General features: G+C 36.6%; 1 pseudogene; it reads right to left on the minus strand.

The window, feature by feature from the left end:
• Positions 1-488: 488 nt before the first annotated feature.
• LOC106834041 (zinc finger and SCAN domain-containing protein 4-like) lies at positions 489-1,806 on the minus strand (annotated as a pseudogene).
• Between the last annotated feature and the right edge of the window lie 21,843 nt (positions 1,807-23,649).

The raw sequence follows: 23,649 nt of genomic DNA on the forward strand, positions 1-23,649 counted from the left end.
AATGCTGTATTAAATCGCTTCTCTCAAGATCATTACGGACATCAATGATTGTTCCAGCTCAGTATGATTCGTAGACTTGCCTTCGAGGTTCACTAGTTCACTTTGAAACTTTTACTAAAATCTAACTTTATACACAGAGGACATTAAGAATAACCTTCCTTCTGAGGTTCTACGACAAGGCATATTCACCAGTGGAATAAAATATAAGCTATTTGAACACCGTTAAGAATACTATCTATATTCAAGAGAATCTAGTAATTTTTTTTCATTTATTCAACAGATATTTATTGGTCATTTGAAATGTGTCAGCCACTTTTCTAGGTACCTGAGATACTTTAGTGAACAAAACTGAGACATTCCCCGCCTTCATTTAGCTTACACTTTAATGGAGTGAGACAAGAAATGGAAAATATAATCGGGAAATTATAAGATGTGTTCTAAATAGAGAAGTACCAGGAAATATACGTACTTGTACAGATTCGTATACATTACATTGGGGCTGTACCCGGGGAAGCATCTGGTGTGGAGGGAACACATTTGAAGGCAATTTTCTGGTGAGTCCTCAGGTGGCGGTGGTGGGTGGGTGACTGGCGGAAGCTTCTCTGGCAAAGGGAACACAGACAGGGCTTCTCTCCTGTGCGGATTCTCTCATGAGCCCGAAGGTTGGTTTTGTGGCTGAAGGACATTTCACACATGCTGCACCTGAAAGCTTTCTCTCCTCTGTGAATCTTCAGATGTATGAGTAGGTCTGATGCCTGGAAGAAGCCTTTGTCACACTGGCCACAAATAAACGTCCTCTCATTATTGTATCTTCTTTGATGGGCTTTCAACAGAGACAGATACCTAAAGATCCTGGGACGCTTCTCACATTTGTATGATTTGGGGGCTCCCTGGGATCTTTCTTGGTGTCCCCCACATGCTGAGTTTCCCTCAATGCTCTGATGGGTAGGAACACGCTCGGGGTAACCTGGTCTGGTCGAGAGAGAGACCCTGGTCCCATCTCCATAAGGACATCTTTATAAGGGGGTCTTTTCAGGGACCCTTCCCGGGACCTGCAGGTGCCTAGACCTGCTCTTCTGGAGCTGAGTGGATTTTCCAAAGAAACACCTCCCTCTCCAGGCCCAGGACAGTTATCTTCCTGGATGATGAGTAGGGAAGGTATTTGATTGTCTTGACTAGTCATACTGTCATTTGCTTGATAAGTTTTCAAAGAAATGTTGCCACCATTTTCTTTATCATCATCTCCTTGTTCTGTTTCCAGGGAAGGATCTTTGGGAACCCAGAAAGGGGTCCCCATGTTCTCTCTAGTTGGGGCTCCTGTTGACAACTGTTTCGTGAGGTGAACAACGACTTATCTTAAGGGCATATTCTCAGAAAAGAGAGTTTCCTGCCCCTGCATGCAGATGTGGACTAAGCCAGGTGGCTTCATGCCATCATTGGTCAGATCTTCCATGAATTTCTCCCTGTTTCTGCCACTTGATTCCCATTTCTCTTTCAACATGGACCCGTCACTGCAGGAGCCATTGATCATAAATTGCTCCAGGACCAAACGAGGAATCATCTCATCCTTGTTGGGTTTTTCTGGCTGTAGCCAGGAGAGAAATAACTTACAGAGTCTTTGCAGTTCCTGCCTTGCACATGAGTTCTTGCCGTTTTGAAATAGCTGTGTTCAGTGCTCGGGAACTCAGAGATGCCCTCTCCCTCCTGGACAGCAGGTCCTTGGCTGGATTTAAACTCATGATTTTCTGACCCAGGATCATTCCTGGATGGTTCACCTTGAAATGAGATTCTGAGATCTAAAGCCATTCTTAAAAGAATTCTCGGAGAGACTCAACTTCAGGGATTCAGTCTCTGCTGACTTGTTTCTCTGGGGATCTGTTTCAACATTAGTGGATGTTTAAAAACTGCAAGCTCCTTGAATGAACCTCAAACCAGGTAATCCTGGGCCGAAGCCTGAGCTTCTGTGTGACTGGCTTTCTGCACTGAGTTCATCTCTAGTAATTTTTTTTAATATGTGGAATTTTTAAAAATTATGAAGATTTGACATTTTAAGTTTATATTAACTTTTCCCTCATGAGTCTGTCTTTCCCTATAGATATTTTATAACTTTTTCTTTTTGCACACAGTATATAAATCCCATTTCTCTCTCTTACTATGGAGGAACTAGTTGCCTGTATTATCCACCTATGACACTGAAAATAATAAATACTACGTAAGAGTAGATATTATTTAGATATACTAAGTTATTTCATAAAATATGGCATTTACTTCATGATTCTGGTAGATAAGAAGCTGATAAGAAAAACCTTTAAAGAAAGATAAGATGCACTGGTGACTTTTCATAAATACTATGTTCTAATAACAAGAGACAAGCCCAGGGCTGATAAATATTTCAGCATTTGCTTTGAGCCAGGCACAGCACAATCATAGGAACAATTATTTCACATACACACTCACATATCATTATTTGGGTTGCAGCCTAGAGAATTTACCACACAAAAGTGCAGCTAATACAAAAGCACAGTGTTTAAATGTCAGATACCTAAAATGGACCATTTATCTTATTAAGAGGTAGGTTTAGAGCACAGATGCCCTTGTGCTGAAATTACAGGAGCACAGCTTTCCTCTGCACCTCTAGGAAACAGTGCTAGCCCTGCGGCCAAGGGCAATAAGGTGTATGCGTGCTATTTCTGATGCTAAGGAATGAAGACAGATGTACCAGCTGGAAGGCATTTTTCTATTTTCCCCACCGTTCTACTTTCCTTCCCTTTCTCCATCTCTTGCCATTTGTGCTCTCTTCTCTCCCTCCCAATGCCCTTCTTCTGAAAATGCCTCACATATCCCAAAGCTTTCTATGCCTTACTTTTTCAAGAAAAGTTGCTAAACCTTGCTGTACTCAGGCAAGAAAAATTCAAGAGTGTGAGTAGGGTAAACTTCTACATAATATTGTGATTATCTGTTCCTGTTGGACATGTGATTTGAAAGAGTAAAACAACAAAATGCCTCAAAGAGATCTGGATAGATTCCTCAAGGATGCAATGAAATGCAACATAAAGTTGAAAAATAACTGCTATCAACAAAAGTTATATATATAGTAGTATACTGCTTTACAGGATAGTGTGGTCTTAATTCAGCAGAAACATTATGCAACCTGCGGGGCAAAACAACCACAGTAAAAAAAACAACAGAATGCCCACGGACAGAGTCACCAATGCCAAGAAATCCAAGGCTTTCAAAAATCTTCTGGAAGAACCTACCATGGGCCTGTCCTTGATGACACTGAAGTCCAGCCTTGAATAATGTCATGATTTCTACATCTCTATTCTGAGACTTTATATATACTCAGCAATTCCACAAAGTCATTATTGATTAATTTTTAAAATCACCTGTTTAATAAAATAATACATGCTCATTGACAAAAAATTGAAAGATAAAGTGTAAAGACCTTTACTCCAAAAAGTACCTAAAATAAGAAATTATTACTGTTAATACTTTGGCATATGTTACTGTTTCTTTTTAATTTTGTTTTTCATTTAATAAATATGACATGTAACAATTGGTAAATTTAAGGAGCACGGCTGTTACTTTGATGCATTTATATATTGTATTATGATTGCCTTTGAAATGATACTTATCCTATTACATCATTATAGTACAGGATTACTGACTCTATGCATTATACTGTGCATTAGCTCTCTATAGCTTGTTTACCACTTGTTACAAGTTTGTGCCCTTAAACACCTACTGAATTTAGAATGTGAGTCTTATATTTTATCACTGCATAATTTACTTTTATATTCACCTCTTTGGGGAAATTTAAATGGTTTCATTTCACTGTATTACTGTATTGTTCAAAACATCATTAAATAAGCATCACCTTTCAATATTTGTTGGCTTCAAAAATGTCCATTACCTTTTTATGACAATTAGAAAAGTGTATTAAAGTCCTGAGCATCACCAGGATCAGTTGAGTTATTGGTCAGTAGGGAATGCCAGTGTGCTGCCTGGAGGCCCCACCACTGCAGATTAAATCCCCTTTTCCTTCAATTGCTAGGAGCGTCACCTGCTGCCAGTTCACAGCTGACTCCCTCCCCTAGAACTGCCATCAGCCCGAGGAAGCTGCTTCACCTCCACTTGATACCCTTCCCAGTTCCTGATCTATGCACTGGTAGAAAGCCCCAGCCCTCTTGTTTCAATTCACAACTCCTGGGCCATATAGCTGCAGAACTCCCATGACATTGCGGTTCCTGTACCAGATCCTCTTCCTTCATTCGTCCCTCACAGTTGGTTTTAATCCACTCTGGTTGCTATAACAAGCATCATAGACCGAGTGGCTTACGAACAATGGAAATTTATTTCTTACAGTTCTGGGGGCTGGGAAGTCCAGGATGAAGGTGGCAGCAAATTTGGTGTCAGGTGAAGGCACGATTCCTGGTTCACAGACGACCCTCTTCTTGCCTATCCTCACATGGCAGAAGGGGAGAGGGAGCTCTCTGAGGTCTCTTTTATAAAGCCTAATCCCAATCATGAGGGCTCTGCCTTCAGGACATAATCAGCTCTAAAAGGCCCCACCTCCTAAAACCATCACCTTGAGGGTTAGAATTTTAACATATGAATTTGAGGGGCACACAACCTTTCAGTCTATAGCACAAGTTTCGAAACTGACAGGAACCCAACTTCCTGCAAGCTAATCTTCATTTCAGAGTCTATGCCCAGGAAACTGGCCTAAAGACATAGTTTATTGCAATTTTTGCAAAGACCACCAATCTGTAGGAAATAGTTTCTACATTGTTATTCAGTTGGAATTTGTAAATAATTCATTAATTTATGACCTGTGATCCAATTCATGATTGTCGATGTTATTTGCAAATTTCACTGGACTGAGATATGCATTTCTTATTAGTTTGCAACATTAAACAATATATTTTCCTCTTTTATGTGCATTCATGACAGTGTTGCATCACGTGAATCTTGGTGTTTACCTATTTAACATTCTTTGCTGTTTGACAATACACCTCACTGTGTCCTATATGTGTTATACAGTCATTTCAGGATCATGGTAAAAAGCACCATATATCTCTGCTTTTTTAAAAATTTTTTAACTGTATGTTAAATTATATTTAAAAGATTCAAAAGTGGACAAGAAATCCTCTTTTAAAACAAGCTTATAGGAAAATATAAAGACATTCCTTAAAGATGTGGAGATGCAGAAGACGCGTTCTTTCTGTTTGAGGGAACGTGTCTAAAGAAATCAGCAGAATGAGCAGGATGTGCACGGTAACAACAGGAACCTAACCACAGGGATAATCAGAATCTGCTTTGAGCAGAGAGATGACGCCAGAATACGATACGGGGTATCTCCAGTTTAACTTTGACACGTGAGGTGAGATGAAAGGAAGAATTAAAAAGAAATTCAATTGTCTGAGAAGCATAGTTTTTGTTCTGACCGTGAAAGAAATATCATCCAGAGGAAATTTATATTGAATTAATATCATTAATAAATCAAATCTGGTATCTTATACTATTAGGACAAAGGTTAGAAAATGGTCACTAAAAAGCTTTAAAATACACTATTTTATATTCTCTAATGATTCTGATCCTAAGAAGTAATGATTATATGAACTGTATTTGATAACAAACACTAATAATTACAGTGGTAGACTGATTAGGAGTTCTCAGAGTTTGAATTCCATTATCCCAATAATCACCAGATTTTCATGTGATTTCTTGTTTAGAAGTAGGTCAAAACATGTCTGAGAGGCCACTCTTTGGTTCGATGTCTATAAGTGTTTCTAACTGCACTCTTAAATCTTTCCAGTCACCTAAAAAATGCATTATGCTGCTCACAAGTAGGGTTAGCCACATGAGTGGCCAAATACTTCTTATCAGTCTGAAAAGTACCACTCAAAATTCATGTCTTACAGAATCTATGCCATGAATGATGCTCACAGAAAAAACTCAGCCCAACATATCAGCCCCCAAATTTAACAAAACTTTGCTATTTCAAATCAATATCATTTGACAACAAAGAGGGAGAATTGGAAGAGAAAAAAGCAGAGGTAAATTTTGCATTTTGGTCTCCAAAGCAGAGTTTTGGTTGTTATTCAATGGATATATTAAACTGATAAAAGTTATCCCTTAGAAGTTGATCACAGAATCAATTTTTATTTGAATTGGTTTTTATCATGGTAAAATAGTTTTCAACACATTTAAGGATGTAGAAAATATTTATTTTCTCCTTAATATAAACCTTACCTTTTCTGTATACTATTGTAGAAATATTCAAAAACACTTGTAGGAAATTTGATGTACACTTAAATGTTCTTAAGAGAATTTTTATTTCAATCTTGTTATCAGATAAAGGAAAGGTTGACCACATAATGAGTTGAGTTTTAGATATCAGACTTAAAATTGATCCACTAAATCAAGTTCTTACGGCAACTCTCAATTTGATACTTTTTTAAAGACTGCTATACAGAAGTATAGGGCACACACCCTTGATATACAGTGAGCTAAGGTATGTCTGCAAAAAGAATTTGACTAATATGTCACTAATATACTTATTAGTTATTAGATGGTTTATGAGTAGATAACTCAATATATTTTATGAGTAGGTTAAGAAGTATACTCATTTGGTTTTGAAAAATATGGATAAGAAACATTATACAGATGTCAACCTAACAGCAAATGTGAAGAAATTCAGGTTATATTACTAAGTGTATTATTACCGTTGAGCATCTTGAAATTAAGGTGTTACTCAATATTCCGAAATACCAAAAGGTGAGAAAGTAAAGCAATTATTTATTATTAAAATTGTAGTAGTGTTAAATTTCTAGAGGACATAAAATTTATTAATGCTTCAGTTTCCTCATGAATAAAGTATATATTTGATGCACTTGTCTCTATGAATATTTCATAATGGATAGAGAGATACTACGGCTTTGCTTTGCAGGGATCTTGCATAATGCCTAACATGAGATATTTGAACTCACATTTTTGAGTTGGCAAATGACAGGTCGTGCTTGGTCTGTTTAAAAACAAAGAAAGTGCTGATACCAAAAAAGAGACTTGCTTGGAGTACTTGCACTGTTTTACGTGATACTATTTAGTATGAGTGAGTCATTCCTACTTCTGAATATGATACATCTACTCCATAAGCTAAAAAATAACCTCAGTATCATACTCGACACAACATACTTGACCTTCATGTATCTCTACCTCGATCCATCATAAGAACCTCTTGATTGCACCAATAAAGCCTTCTTAAATCAATACAGTTCTCCAATTCTACCACCACAAATGTAATTCAAGTGACCTGATTCAAGTCTCATCTGGACTATTGAATGACTTCATAAATGATCTCCACAAATCTACATTTTCCCTTTCATCACTACCACATCAATAAGTTAAAATCTATCTAAAAATAAACATTACTCTGAGTCAAAAAGCTATTCCTTATAACATCTATAAGATCTACATCCTATGTCATGCTCCTTTCTCTAGCGGGAACATCACATATACCATTTTGCTATGGGATTTTGTCTGTTTTGGTTCATTGCTAATTTCCAGGAGCTTGAAGGAGTATCAAGCGTATGCTAAAATTTAATAAATATTTTCTAAGTGAAAGAATAAAGATTAGGTGAACTTAAATTTGAGCAGAAATCAATGAAATTGAAAACAGGAAATCGATAGAGAAAAAATCAACAAGACCAAAAGTTGGATCTTTGAAAAGATCAGCAAAATCTATAAGCCTCTAGCCAGGATAACTTAGAAAAAAAAGGGAAAGGACACAAATTACTAATATGAGTAATGAAAGAGAGGACATCACTGCAGATCCTGTGGACATTAAAAGGGTAATAAAGAAATACTATGAACAGCTCTATGCCCACAAATTTGATAACGTAGGTGACATAGACCAATTTTTGGAAAGACACAGTCTGCCAAAACTCACACAAGAAGAACCAGACAATCTGTATAGGTTTATCTCTATCAAACAAATTGAATCAACAATTAGTAACATTCTAAAGCAGAAAGCACCAGGCCCTGATGAGTTTACTGGTGAATTCTGCCAGACATTTAAAGAAGAAATTATAGCAGTTCTTATAATCTCCTCCAGAAGATAGAAGCAGAAGGAATATTTCCGTACTCTTCCTATGAGACCAGCATTACTTTAATACCTAAACCAGACAATGATATTACAAGAAAAGAAAAATATAGACCTATATCTTTCATGAACATAGATACAAATTTCTCAACAAAATGTTAGCAAATCAAATTCAATAATGTATAAAAAGAATTATACACAATGACCAAATGGGATTTAAATGAATCTAGACACAGGTCTTACACTCTTAACAAAAATTAACGTGAAATGTATCATAGACCTAAACGTAACATGCAAAACTATAAAACTCCTAGAAGATAACATAGGAGAAAACCCAGACGACCCTGGGTGGAGTATGCCTTTATAGATACAACAGCAAAGGTATGATCCATGGAAGAAATAATTGATAAGCTGTATTTGATTAAAATTAAAAACTTCTGTTTTGCAAATGATGCTATCAAGAGAATGAAAAGACAAGCCACAGATTAGGAGAATATATTTGCAAGACACATCTGATAAAAGACTGTTATCCAAAATATACAAGGAACTCTTAAAACTCAAAAATAAGAAAATAAGCCGATTATGTTCATTGAAGCATTATTCACAATAACAAAGATATGAACATCCTAAGTATCTGTTGATGGGTGAATGGATAAAGAAACTGTGATTACACACACACACACAGGGATATTATTCAGCCTTAAAAAAGGATATCTTGCCATTTGCGACAACATGAATGAAGCTGGAGGATATTATGCTAAGTGAAATAAGCCAGTTACATTAAGAAAAATACTGCATGAGCTCACCTATATGCAGAATCTAACAAAGTCAAATTTAGAAAACCACAGAGTAGAATAGTGGTTATTAGGGGCAGGGAGGTGGGCAAAATCGGGAGGTGTTGATTAAAGGGCACAGAGTTGCCATTATGTAGGATGAATAAGTCTAGAGATCTAACATACATCATGATGACTGTAGTTAATAACACTGTATCATATACTGGAAATTTGCTAAAAGAGTAGATTGTGGGTGCTCTTCTCACAAAACAAAAAACGCTACTATGTGAGGAGACGGACATGTTAATTAGCTTGACTGTAGTAATCATGTCACTCTGTATATCAAAATATCACATTGTTCTCCCTAAATATATACAATTTTTTATTTTTAAAAAAGAAAACAAACAACCCAATTAAAAAATGGACCTAAAATCTTAATCGACACTTCACCAAAGAAGATACACAGATGGTAAATAAGTGCATGACAAGATGCTCTGCATCACATCATCCTGATAACACGAATTAAAAACAAGATACCACTACACGTATCAAAGCAGCCAAAATCCAGAACACTGATGACATCAGATGCTGATGAGGATGTGGCGCACCAGGAGCTCTCATACATTGCTGGTGGGAAAGCAAAATAGTACAGCCATTCTGAAAAACAGTTTAGCAGTCTCCTACAAAATTAAACATACACTGACCAAGGGAGTCAGCGGTTTTGTTCCTTGGTATTTACCCAAAACAGTTGAAAACTTACATCCACACAAACACCTGCATACAGAGGTTTCTAGCAGCCTTATTCATAATTGCAAAAATTTGAAAGCAACCAAAATACTCTTCAGTAACTGTATGAATAAACAAATTTTGGTACATCTGGACCATGGAATATTACTCAGCACTAAAAAGAAATGAGCTGTTAAGCCATTGAAACACATGGAGGGAGCTTAAGTGCATATTACTAACTGAAAGAAGCCGATCAGCCACTTACTGTATGATTGCAACTAGATGACGTTCTGGAAAAGGCAAACTTACGGAGGCAGGAAAAAGATCAGTGGTTGCCAAGGGGTTGAGGGAGAAGGAGAGCTGAACAGGCAGAGCACAGAGGATTTTTATGGCAATGAAACTACTCTGTGTACTCTAATGGTAGATACTTGTCATTATACATTTGTCCATCCCACGGGCTGTACGCCACCAAGAGTGAACCCTAGTGTAAACTACCGACTCTGTGTGATAACGATGTGGCAATGTAGGTTCATCGATTGCAGCTGACATATTACTCTGATACGGAATGTTGATAGTGGAGGAGGCTATGCATGAGTAGGGGTAGGGGGTTTATGAGAAATCTACGTATCTTCTGCTCAATTTTGCTTTGAACCTAAAACTGCTCTAAAAAAATTTTTTTAAATGTACTTTAATATCCTTTACTCATTCTAATATTAGGTAACTATTGGAAGAGTGCAATCATTCTTTACTTTTGAGATTAAAGTAAAGAAAAAATATACGCACAATACTTTATGGCTAGCAATGCCATGTGGCTGTCAGTTTGTCAGCAAGTGATGGGCAGAAGGAGGAGGACCTAATGGGCAGTGGCAGGGCAATGGGTTCAGAAATAGAGAACAGAGAAAGAAGTGAAAGCCAGTTAATAAACCTGAGCAGATGGTCTGACCCATTCAGAAACGGATATTATCCTTAAATTCCTCCCCAAGAAAAGAAACACGGTCTTTCAACTTCAATTTGAAAATTTGTGGTAATGAGCAACTTGTTACAACACAAGACAGATTTTTATTTATTTATTTTTTAAATTATTTTTCATTGAGTTAATGATAGGTTACAATCTTGTGAAATTTCAGTTGTACATTATTGTCTGTCAGTTGTGTCATAGGTACACCCTTCACCCTTTGTGCCCCACCCCTCACATTTCCCCTGGTAGCCACTAATCTGTTCTCTTTGTCCACATGTTTAAATTCCTCATATGAGTGGAGTCATACAGAGATTGTCCTTCTCTATCTGGCTTATTTCACTTAACGTAATTCCCTCAAGTTCCATCCATGTTGCTGCAAATGGAACGATTTTGTTCTTTTTTATGGCTGAGTAGTATTCCATTGTATACATATATATATATATATATATATACCACATCTTCTTTATCCAATGGGACTTCATCAGACTAAAGAGCTTCTTCAAGGCAAAGGAAAACAGGATTGAAACAAAAAAACAACCCACTAACTGGGAAAAAATATTTGCAAATAATACATCCGACAAAGGCTTAACATCCATAATATATGAAGAACTCACACAACTCAACCACAAAAAATCAAACAACCCGATCAAAAAATGGGCGAGAGACATGAACAGACATTTCTCCAAAGAGGATGTACGGATGGCCAATAGGCATAGGAAAAGATGTTCATTATCGCTGTGCATCAGGGAAATGCAAATCAAAACTATGCTAAGATATCACGTTACACCCATTAGAATGACAAAAATAACTAAAACAAATAGTAACAAGTGTTGGAGAGGTTGTGGAGAAAAAGGAACCCTCATACACTGCTGGTGGGAATGCAAACTGGTGCAGCCACTATGGAAAACAGTATGGAGATTTCTCAAAAAATTAAAAATAGAACTACCATACGATCCAGCTATCCCACTACTGGGTATCTATCCAAAGAGCTTGAAGTCAGCAATTCCAAAAGTCCCATGCACCCCAATGTTCACTGCAGCATTATTTACGATAGCCAAGACGTGGAAGGAACCTAAGTGCCCATCAACAGATGATTAGATTTTTATTTTTTAATGGGACTCCTTCTTATAGTGAGCTTCCGTATTACTTCCATTCACCCACTTAATTCTGCACTTTGAGGTTAAACAAAAACCAATCTAATTATACTGCTACATTTTTTCCATTGATAACTGTTACATCTTTACTATGTATTCACAATTCTTTCTGGTGTTTCCAATATGATATAGTTTCTATTAATGTCTCTTTCCCATTTTATATTTATACTCTTCTGCAGTTTGTCAATTAGTTCAATTTCCAGAATTTAATTATTTCCTTTCTTCATAAAACATATATTTTTAAATACAGTGTAGTTTCATTAGTTTGCTTGGCAACTCTGCCACACAATTTAACAGTATTGAGCTCATGTTTCACCAAAGTTCTTAAACCTTTTCTGTGTAAAATTCTGATAAATATGAACCCTCCATAGACTATGCTTTGAGTTTAATGTTTTTTTTAATCCGGACAGTTTTATTTGTACTATTTAAAACCACATCACATTAGTTTCTTACTTATGCCAAATACTTTCCCTTCTCAGATACATGGCACATGTCACTCCCTATATCTTGAATGCTTTTCCCTAATTTTCTTCATCTGAGGTCTTTCTTATCCTTATGTTACTCCCTCAAAAAGGTCTCTCCTGACCACCTGATTAAAGAGTAAGTATCTTTCTTCCTCACCATCATTTCCTACCTCAGGGATCTCTTTGTACAAGCAGTTTTAGATGTTATCTGTTCGCTTCTTTAGAGAGATTTCCTTAATTGCAATCTCCATAAAGACAAGGACTTATGTCAGTTCTGTTCACTATTATATTCCAGCACCAGTAGAGTGCCTTATATCTATTAGATATTACGAAAAATTAATCAAAGCTTGGAAATAAGACAATAGGAGAGGGATATGATTTGTCAATGTCAAGCTGGGACAATGTTTAACAAGCTGGCCTGAGAATTACTCAGTTGTAGAGACAATTTACCTGTGCCTGGCTTAGCTATTTTTTATACAATCGAAGGCGAGACACTGTGAAATTACATGTTTATTTGTAGATTTTTGTCAGATAAGAATGATAACTCCAAAGTTTGTAGTATAATTGATATGTAGAACATTAACCAAATCTATGTTAATCAATCTTATCTTAATATTTTAATGCCTATAATCACTCAGTTTTTCAAATTCTCCTTTGAACCAGATTTACCATTTCACTGTTCCCTCATTAAATGAAAATATGGCTTTGACATATATTATCTAAACACATATGCATTTTATAATCCCATCTGTCCCTTTTCAACTTTTTGAAAATTACATTTGGGAATCTTATGAAGGTTCCTTCAGGAAGCCCAAAAGAATTCGATTGTAGGAGCCAATAAAACTGCGTTGACTGGAAAGTACATCTTATAGACTATTTAAGTCAGAAACTCCTTTTTTTGTTTTTGGTCCGTGGACACAAAAGGAACAATAGAACTTTCTCGTTACTGATTCCTTTCTCTCTCTGTTTCCGGTTCTTGGCCAATTTTCATCTTGGTTTAGGTTTGTGCATGGTCAGTAAGTTATTCCCCATTGGTGGCAGCAATGATTAAAAATCATGTTTCATATTCTGATCATTTATGGAATTTGATGGATGATGCAAATCTGTTTTGTGTCAGTCAAGAAACAACAAAAAATGGTTTGATAGATTTTACATTTCTTCTTTTTTGGCCTTTGGTTTGTTTATTTTATATATAATCTCATATCAATTAGGAAAATATTTCTTGACCATTACAAAGGAAGATGGACCTTTGAGATCCGTATTACGAATTTTTCTGCTTTCTTTTGTCTTGATCCATTGCAGAGATTGAAGAACTAGGAAAGCACTTCCCTTTTGAGGAAGTATGAAATATTCTCCTATCTCTGAAGGATATTAATAAATAAGATCATCAAATCTCTTAAACAGCTCTGTTCTGACTGGCTTGAGAGATTAACATGTTTACCTCAGTATAATATCCTCCCCAATTGTCAGGGATAATTTTTTAATGGAACTTTTAGTACTGTAAATGTGCTAGCCCTTGAAAAAATCCCTCTTATAGAAACTGCTACTTCAGCAGCGTTTTTCTATTAGAATGCAAATTCAGTCCATCAAGATGAATCTTTAGACCAACCAGATGGTTTAAAAGTTTGATTTCAAAACAAACCAGCTAAATATGTTTTCTATCATTTTATCAGTTTGGAATATATAATACAAGCATTTAATCTTTTTTCATAAGAGAACTAGGTATTCCGGACTTCCGAAACTTCTTATAGTGATTATCAGATAAGCTAATGTTACTCTTATCTCGTGTCTAAGATTGGAAAATGTATAATTATAGTTTCCATTAAATTAAACTATATTTCTGAAAATATTTTAGTAACAATTTTGCTTAGTAATATGTCAGCTTAAACACAATTTTCAAGATCCTTTGCTAATTTTAAAATCTTGCATAATATTAAATTGAGTTCAGTGGGTAACCTTTGCAAATCTGATATTGCCTAAGTAAGATAGACTACTGAAACATTGGTCACAAAGTACAGTTTTAGAAAATAGAAGGTTGTGATTCTTAGCTTTATGCGTGACAGCGTGTTTATCTTTCAGAGGTGGTCATTAGATGAGCTCATGATCTTTGCTGCTCTGCTAAAAGGCTCGTGTATAACACACAATTCTCAATTACCTAACTCCTGGTGTTCTGTGAAATAGTAGTTATTTCCACTCAAAGTTATAATTAGGATGGGTGATGTGGTTAGTTTAGTTAATTTGAGTAAAGTTATAATTAAGATGAGTGATTAAGCATATACTGGAAATAATAAAGGCAAAGAAATACAACTGTGTACACGAAGTAATGGGATATTTTTGTTTTTCAAGGAAAAGAGTAATTTTGTTCTAATGAAAAATGATTTTGGCTACAATTACTTTATTCAATCTCCTTACTTTTCATGATATTGTTATTCACATAAGTACAATAAGACTTAATGCTCCTCTATGCTAGGATATAATTGATCAAATTGATTATGCAACAATCAAGATCCTACCTGGAATGTCATGTTTAGTATTAAATCAATTTAGTAATAACTAGCCCATCGTTAATGGAAAAGGATTGTTCTTTACATGTGAAGCCAACACCTTCAAATCTCTCCAAGGAAACAGGCTTGGCATCCAGTTTCGAGGGCCCCAGCCTCCCAGATGGTGAGAAAGATGACTTCCTGTCATGCCAGGAACTTTAGAAAAATCTGGTGGACCTCAACAAGAGAGGAAGTCAGAGATTGCTGGAGAAATCAGCAGACATTGCTGGAGAAACCTGGTGGAGAGTTTCTTTCACTTGGTTTTCTAGCCTGGGGACAGAAGAACAAATTATAGAGCTTTTAAAAGTACATGAGATTTTTAAATGAAAATTTCTTGAGAGAACTTAATTATCTTGCTTCAGTAGTTACTTGACACCGTGTGCTTAAGGAGTCTTATGTAGTCAATTAGCAACTCTTGCTAAACCTATGTTAATAACCAGACCCAGACGTAAAAAGAACAACTTTGTCATCAAGACTGCTGTTTAGAAATTACTGATCAAATTAGGGTACTGTTCATAAAAGTTATTTAAATATCGTTGAATTATCAAAGGCAGGGGTAGGCAAACTTTTTCTTAAAGTATTTTAGGTTTTGCAGGCCATACCGTCTATGTCACAACTACTCAGATCAGCCAAAAAAGATGCATAAATTAATGGGAATGGCTGTGTTACTCTAAAACTACGAAAACAGGAGATTGGTCAACAGGCATAGTTGGTGAACAGGCCTCTGATCTAGGGGAGTGCGCTTGTGTTTATCTTTGTTATTTCCTATTAATTAAGGACATAGGTTTGTGAATTTATATGATAACTTGTAGATTTCTGCTAATTCAAAGGTTATAGTTATGTTGTCGTGCAGGACATTAACCATAAGTGTATCTAACCCAAAAATCTCATTTTTTTAATGCCTCTTTTGGAAAACTATATAATCCTTATTCCTCTATTCTCATTTGGACCAGATTTGCTGTTGTACTGGTTCTTTCAACAATGAGTTGAGTAATTGTGACACAACTTTATTCTCTCTCTCGAAGAGAATCGTGTTTTAAATTTTTGAAAATTATACATGGGCAATAAAAAATATATGGATGCCTTTTGAATCCTAATCTACTATCTTAGATATTTTAGTTTCTAAAATATCAACTTTTGTCTTAGGTTTTGATCATCTTTAGGGGTAGGATCAGAGGATTTCCAAATAGGGCAGCCTCTCATCTCTGAAGTAGACTAAAATTTGATTATTTAAATGTGTCAAGACCAAAATGTTCTAGACAAAGTCAGGGACAAATTATACTGTTTCACAGCACCTTTATCCCCTGTTAAATATAATGCTAAACATGTATATATATTTTTTTCTCCCCAAATCCCCCCAGCACATAGCTGTATATTTTTAGTTGTGGGTCCTTCTAGTTGTGGGATGTGGGATGCTGCCTCAACGTGGCCTGACGAGTGGTGCCATGTCTGCACCCAGGATCCGAACTGGCGAAACCCTGGGCTACCGAAGCAGAGCACTCAAACCTAACCACTCAGCCACGGGGCTGGCCCCTAAACATGTGTGTTTTACCTACATTTATTCTTCAGCCTTGAGATGGGATTTTTTTTCAACTATATCCACTTCTTAAAATCCTGAGTTGCTGTTGTTTTCAGGTCATTTGGGGCAGTAAACAGAGCTCAGGTCTGTGCTCGGAGAAGAGCCTCTGTGCTCAGAAGACCATGGTTACAAAGGCAGAGATCATCTAACTTCTTTACTTACTTTCCCCCATGACAGAATTTGAGCCTTGGGTGCATCCAATAAAAACTCTCTTAGGTCATTAAGGGCAATGAGAGGCAGGGTTCACTCCGAGTTAAACTGCTGCACAGAACTCTGAGCACAGGATTTCTGAGTGACAAGCCTGCCTCCTGGTCTTTACTAGATGAAGCTCTTTAAGGTCCAGAAACCTGTGGTTAGAAGAGAAATTTTAACCACCTCAACATGTGCAATATACTTTGGGGAACTAAAACCTCACGGATTAATAACCAAAACCGGAGATTTAGCTCAGGCACAATTCTTGAATCTAGACCATTGACTGGGAAATCCTTCCTTTTTACAAGGGGCTTTGGTGCTCAGCCATGTCCGTAGCACCAGGTATAATGGCTTCCATCTTGGCCACTGTTCTGCCACAACAGAACTAGGAGTCGTTTCTTTAAGGTTGTTTCCCAGTGGATTGCACGCTACAGTGGGGATGATTTTTACCCTCGTCAGTCAGAAATTGAAAAACTTAGCACATGGGGGGAACAGTGGTTTCTCCGGGTTTGTTTTTTAGTATTATCTCAGTTTGCTTCTTACCTCTTTCACTGCCTTTTCCACCATGAACTCTAGCTTGGGGAAGGGTTTTAAGATTTACAGTCCTGTCGACTGAGGATTATCAGATTCTCAGCCACCTCATGTCACTCACTGGCTGCAGGCACAAAGAGCTTCTCTTCACTAGCTTGTGTTTATTCCTTCTCTGTTTTCAGATACTCTGTTTAGAAGAAGCTAGTCTCTTTCCCAGAGGAACTTATCGAAGGCCACAAAAAATACTTGACACATTCCAAAATACATACTACCATTTTGCTACAGAATTTCCAAAAGCCCTCACCTCAAAGAACTAAACTCTAAGAACCAAGTGAATTGGCACAAACATGGCAGTATAAATAATTTTTCCCACTGTATAATAGGGGCTATCACTATCTTCTCAACCAAGGTTAGGGGAATCCTCATCATATATTCTTTAGCAAATAAACTTAATCCGCAGTTTGTCTTCCAATTCTAATACTCCACTTCTAGAGACCAAATTCAGAATTATAACTCTTTTCTGTTCCAACTAACTCAAAGAGGCATAAGAAAAATGTTACGTTTTATTTAACTGAAAATCTCAAATAAGCAAACCATGTTGCTAGAATTCCATCTCTTCATCTCTCAGCTTGAAAGTTCTGTTTTGTTGGCTGTGTTTTCAGTTAGGTTTCCCCTTATCACACAAAATGTCCCCCCAAAATCACAAACCCATATTCCTCTGGTTTAGCAGTGCCACAGGAAGGGGCTTTCCTTTTTCCAAATGGCTCTGTAACCATGGCCCTTCCAGGACCAGTTCAACTGACCCCGCCTTATCAACAGGGTAATTAAGAGTGGTTTCAAGAACTGAGACCCTTTGTCCAGTTCGGACCAGTTTGAGACCACCAGCCCATCAACTGGACCTGTGTAAATCTTCAATAAGTGAACTTTTAGATGTCAAGGAGCTAAAAACTCCACACTCCGATCATGGTAACACTGCCATGTTGTGAACATGTGTCCTATGAAGAGGTATGATGCTTGACTGTGCTTGTGCAGATCATCAATTACCTCACTTCTCCTTACTTCCAATCATGCGTCTCCATGCTTCAGGCTGCTCTGTGCTTCATCCCACAAACTGTGCCCCAAGCCCTGGATCAGGGGGACAGATCTGAGGGCATATGCCCCTGTCTCCTTGCAGATTGATCTAGCAATAAAGCTGATTTCTTTTCCAAAAAGCTGAAGCCATAATAATTGGCTTTTTTTTTTAATGCACTTTGGGCAAGAGAACCAGAATTTTGTGCAGTAAGTGTTCCAGAAAAGTCCCAGCCTTCTGCTTATTGTCTGACTGATCCAGTCAGCTTTCCTGAGAGATAGAATTCTGACTGGCAAAGCCTGAACAATGCCCTATCAACATCATGAACCAAGAGTGGAGTGGGAACAGCTCCACAAAAGAAAGTCAGGGTGCTTTTACAAGAAAAGAACGGCAACAAATGTAGGGGAAAGAACAAACAGCTATAAACTATTAAAGCTTGTCGAAAAATATAATAAATTTGATTTCTGGTGAATTTTTGTTGGTAGACTTATGAAGACTTTTGGTAAGCATCATTTTCTTCTGTAAATCCTTTAAAACCATCTATTTAATAACCTCAGTTTTATTAGGTTTACCATCTATAGCGTATAGAATGTTCTTTTCTCATTTCTGAAATAAAGTAAAAAGAAAAAAAGTATGATTTCTTCCTCCATAATTTTTTACAATGACTAGCTGTGCAAGCACAGCTTGAAGTTCTTTCAATAATTGGAAGAAGAACTGAACTCATTTAAAACAGCGAAGTGGTCACTTCTAATATGCTTGGTGTCATTCCTTCTTAAGCCTATTTTTTTCCTTAACACTTTTAGACTAGAGATTAAGTTTCTGTTTAATGGTGTTATTCCATTTACTATTTTGTTAATCTTAGATCTTCTTCAAATGATAGAGTTCTCTGCCTCTCTGTCTTCTTGCTCTTATTATAGTTAAAACACATACATCATCCTTTTTAAAAATCCTTCTCACGGGCTTTTAGCACAGTCTGTCATTTAGTATTCCTGACACTATAGCTGTCATTTTTACATCTATATTCTCTCTAAGCCATTTGTTCCAACAATTCGTGCAATCCTTTCAAATCTGTGTCCACACAATATCCCCATGTATTTGATTTCTTCAGTTGATCTCTTACATTTTACTTCTTTATTTGGATAATTTGTAATAAAACATAAGTATTCCCAATTTTTAGAAATCCTCATTCTCTTTAAAAAAATCCATTTTCAGAAGTCTAAAATGATGCCATCTGAAATGTTCTTAGTCCTAAATTGTGGAGTGTATATCTGTCTTTTTCTAATGGCCCCTCCTTTAAGTGTCATAAATTTGAGGATTACGTAATCCTGTTTTCTCCTGGTCCTTGGCAGCTCTCCACAGTACTCCAGGGAGGCGTTATAATGTAACATAAAGACTACAGGTTTAAGGCCTTTCTATTCTTCTTATTGAAATGGTTAATAACTTGAGTATTAACTTCTTTGAGCCTTAATGTTCTTATCTATAAATGGTTATAATATGATATGCACCTTGGCGGTATTATAAAGATTAAATGTAATAACCTAAATACTTAATATAATACCTAATATATGGTGGTGCTAAATAGGTGATGGTCTTGTATTAGTGTTGCTATTGTTATAATTTGTTAGATTTTTTTCTTTAATGCCTCTATTATGGAAACTTTTGACAATTAAGGACTATTTTTCCAATACTAGCCCATTCCCGAGTTTAGTTTCACTCTATGGATTTCTTCCCATGCATAGAGAACTACCAACTCATACTTCTTCTGTCTTCCTTCTGGATTCCTTGCATCTGTTTAGGCCTGAAAATTCTTTTGTTATTCTGTAGAATAAAATGTGCCCTTATTTTTTAAATTGGAGTCCCTTCTATCTCCTATTTGAAAAGCAATATACCTGATATGAAAATCATGCAATTACACTTTGACTCTTTTTCCTTTTCCTTCTTGTTTTTCCATTCCCGAATTTCTGGATTCTGGTTTACATCTTTTTCTGTTTTCTCATATTTTTCTTCTTTTCATCCCTCTTGGGTCATTTTCCCACACAGTAAAGGAATATTCCAACCTCTAGAAAGTTTCAGAAGCAGACAGACGTTCTGTGAAGCTTTTGACTTTGTCGTCACTGTCAGGGATTGGTACCTATCGTTTGGAGTTTATTTCTCCCTCATCACTAGCCTGGGTCACCACAACTACTCCCTGCTTTCTCCCTGTATCTTGACTTTTTCTTACTCTTCACATATCCACAAGTGTTATTTCTAAGCACTAGAATGATTATAAAACTTCCAAGTTTTAAAAAATTAGAGCCTCCCAGTGGGTAGAGATCAAAGACGAGAGTCAGTAGAATGACAAAGAAGGCCGTCCATAATCCTACTTTATGTACTGCCCAATACCAAGCGCATGTGTATCTGCCATACTGAGCCGATCGTTATCCCATGTTATTTCTCAGTAGACTTAGTTAATGAACATCTGTTTAGAGACCTTGACAACAGAGTGGGTCATATCTCACTCTTCTAGTTATAGGTAAATGCACTAGAGATAGTTTGTGTACTCTGGCATGAAAAGATGAGCTAGGCCAATCAGGTTTCTCTACTGAGAACTTGAAATGTGTCCATTGAGGAAGAAATATAACAATCCATGGAGAACTCAGATAGGAAGCCATGCAGGTTCTGGGGTTGGAAAGCCATCAGCTATGTGTCTACAGAGAAAATAACAGGAGGAAGTCAGTCAGAAGAGAGAAATAGAGAGATGCAGTCTTGGAACCAGAAGTTTAGTCACTGAGGACACTCAGAGACAGAGGCGGATGGAAATATGGACAGACTGCCTTGATTCATGACACTTTCTGGATGCTACCTTCACTGAGATTTTTGTGCCTTTCTAAAATAAGCCTTTCCCTATTTCTTGAGCTAGCTTTAGTAAGTTTTGGCTCTTTTCTACCAAAAAAGTCTTGACATGAACCAAACAGATGAGCTATTCTTGGTCATCTTATATTTTTTCCCTCTGGCAAACTTTTTTCCCCTCATGAAATGCTTAAATTTATGTCAAGGCTTAGCTCAAACATTACCAATTCTATGAATTCATTTTCCACCTTCTTAGGCCAAACTGATTTCTGTCCCAGCATGATCAAAGAATACTATTTATTTACTTATACTATATGTACTGTGTCCCATTTTATTTTAATTACTTCTCTCTTCAACTACCTGGGAATGCTTCAGTTTCTGCATCTATAGACAGTGAACACTAACAGTATTCAGAGAGAGCTAATGGTATTCTCAGAAAGCTGTAGTTGGTATTAAATTATTTGACACATGTAAAACACTTAGAGATTAGCTGTGATAGTAGTAGTAACTTTCCTATCTAGACAGCATTAATTCTGGTAGAACCCATTCTCTAGTATACATTTTCCTGATCAGTAAATACTAAGTTAACTTTTACCAAAAATAATAATTAAAATATTTAATAGTAAAGAAATCCATTTACATACTAATTGTGCAGATGGATAGGTACAAAATAAGCAATATCAATGGCCAAGGACAAAGTTTCAACTAAAATTGATTTGGTTGGAAAATAATGGTTTTCTATAAGATTTATCACCAGCAAATTTTTACCCTAAAGTGACTAGCAAGAACTGTGTTGGTTAAAACCTTCTTTTACAAATCACATAGCTTATTTTCCATACAGCAGAGCCAAGGACAATGGGGGGTAGGACATCTATCTTTTGATATGTAAACGTGGAAGCACTTAGAGATATTTAATAAGGATAGTGCTTCAGTCATTTACTTGAAAATTCAGGTTTTATAAGGTACTGAGTCAGTTTGTCACACACCCAAGTGTAACAATGCCCAGAATGACATTGTGTGATAAATAGGAAAACCATAGGGTGCTATGATTGACAAATGAGCACACTCCCACTGTGCTTTAGCCGTTTGCTTATATAATTAGTGAACTCCGCCATTTCTTTTTTTGAAAATTTAGAAATAAACATATAACATTTCAATACAAAGGACATTTAAAGAAAATAGATCAAACTGATTAACTTGCTTCTCTGATCCTGGTCAGTTGGGTTAGTGGTACTTTATTTGAAATGTCCCTGGAATAGTAAAATGAACCAAGCTCTCCACATCTTCTGTAGCTTCTAGAAACTTGCTAGAAATTGTTTTATTCAAAGTTCAAAGAGCAGTAATGTCAATGAATTGTAGATATCAGAGCCAGAAGTTTGGCATCTTCTAGGGCACAGACCTGTGCTGTGTGACGCATATATTGCCATGTTCCTTAGTAATAGTTTGACCCTTAGTAGACGAGGCTAGAAGCTGATTAAGAGACACATCTCATTGCAAGCAGATTTTTTTTAAAAAAGGGCTTTTACTTAAATATTTCTCATAAAATAAATAGAAATCTGCCAGTAGGCATAAAAAGAATACGAAAATGCCCCAGAAGAAAATAGACCTGTGTTAAGAGTGAGAACAGTTTTTGGAGACCCATGCCAGAAAAAGTTATATTTATTCTTCAGTGAAAATTCCTACTTCTTTAAAACTTAGAATAACAATTTTGTTGTGTTAATTAAAAGGCCATAACAAAGTACTACGAATTGAGTGGCTTAAATGACAGAAATCCTCTCACTGTTATGGAGGCTAGAAGTCCAAAATCAAAATGTCAGCAGGGTTGGTTCTTTCTGAAGGCCCTGAGAAAGAATTGCTTCTAGGCCTCTCTCTGGGCCTGTAGATGGCCGTGTGCCCCGTCTATTTATATCATCTTCCCTCTATGTCTGTCTCGGTTTCCAAATTTCTCCTTTTTCTAAGGACACCAGTCATATTGGGTGAAGCACCCTCCTTGCTCCGGTATGAGCTCATCGTAAGTATTTACATCTGCAGTGACTCTATTCCCAAATAATGTCAGGTTCTGAGGTACTGGGGGTTAGGACTTCAGTACCTAAATTTTGGTGGGACGCAATTCAACCCATAACACCTGACTTCTTAATTTTGCTACAAACTGCCTTTTCTTTGGCAACGGCCTTTCTCAATGTAGCTCTGTGTGCCCTTCATACATTAGAGATTCAAACATATTCTTGAAGTTTCCATTGTCAAGAACATGAATTGCTTCGAGCAAAGGTGAAGAAACTTTCCACCCAGTTGGCTACCTCTTAGTAACATAGCTAAAACAGCGAGGGGCTCGCCCTTTCATTTTTGGCAACATCTTACTTCAGTGCTTTTCTAGTGCACATTGTAAAGAGAAGCCCCCAAATTGCCACTAACCAGCCCCTGAACAGATATTTTCTCTGATCTTTTATTGATCCCCAATAAAAGTCAGGCAAATCCATATTTTATTTCCCACTCATACCAAACCCAACCTTTAGATCTTTTAGGTGCATTTTCAAGCCCTTACCCATATTCGTTTTCCTAGTTTGCCTCTTTCAAAATACATTCAAATTTTCTTCTTTCAGGGAAAACAAAGCATCCACTTGCCAACTTTGCAGTTCCTATTTATTTTATCGCTATTCTCTTTTGGAAACTTTTCATGAGGTCAGTTTTTTTCTTAATTCAGTAGTTCCTAATGTGCTCTTAAAGTGT

This window comes from Equus asinus, chromosome 2, assembly GCF_041296235.1.
Source record: "Equus asinus isolate D_3611 breed Donkey chromosome 2, EquAss-T2T_v2, whole genome shotgun sequence".
Lineage (NCBI taxonomy): Eukaryota > Metazoa > Chordata > Mammalia > Perissodactyla > Equidae > Equus > Equus asinus.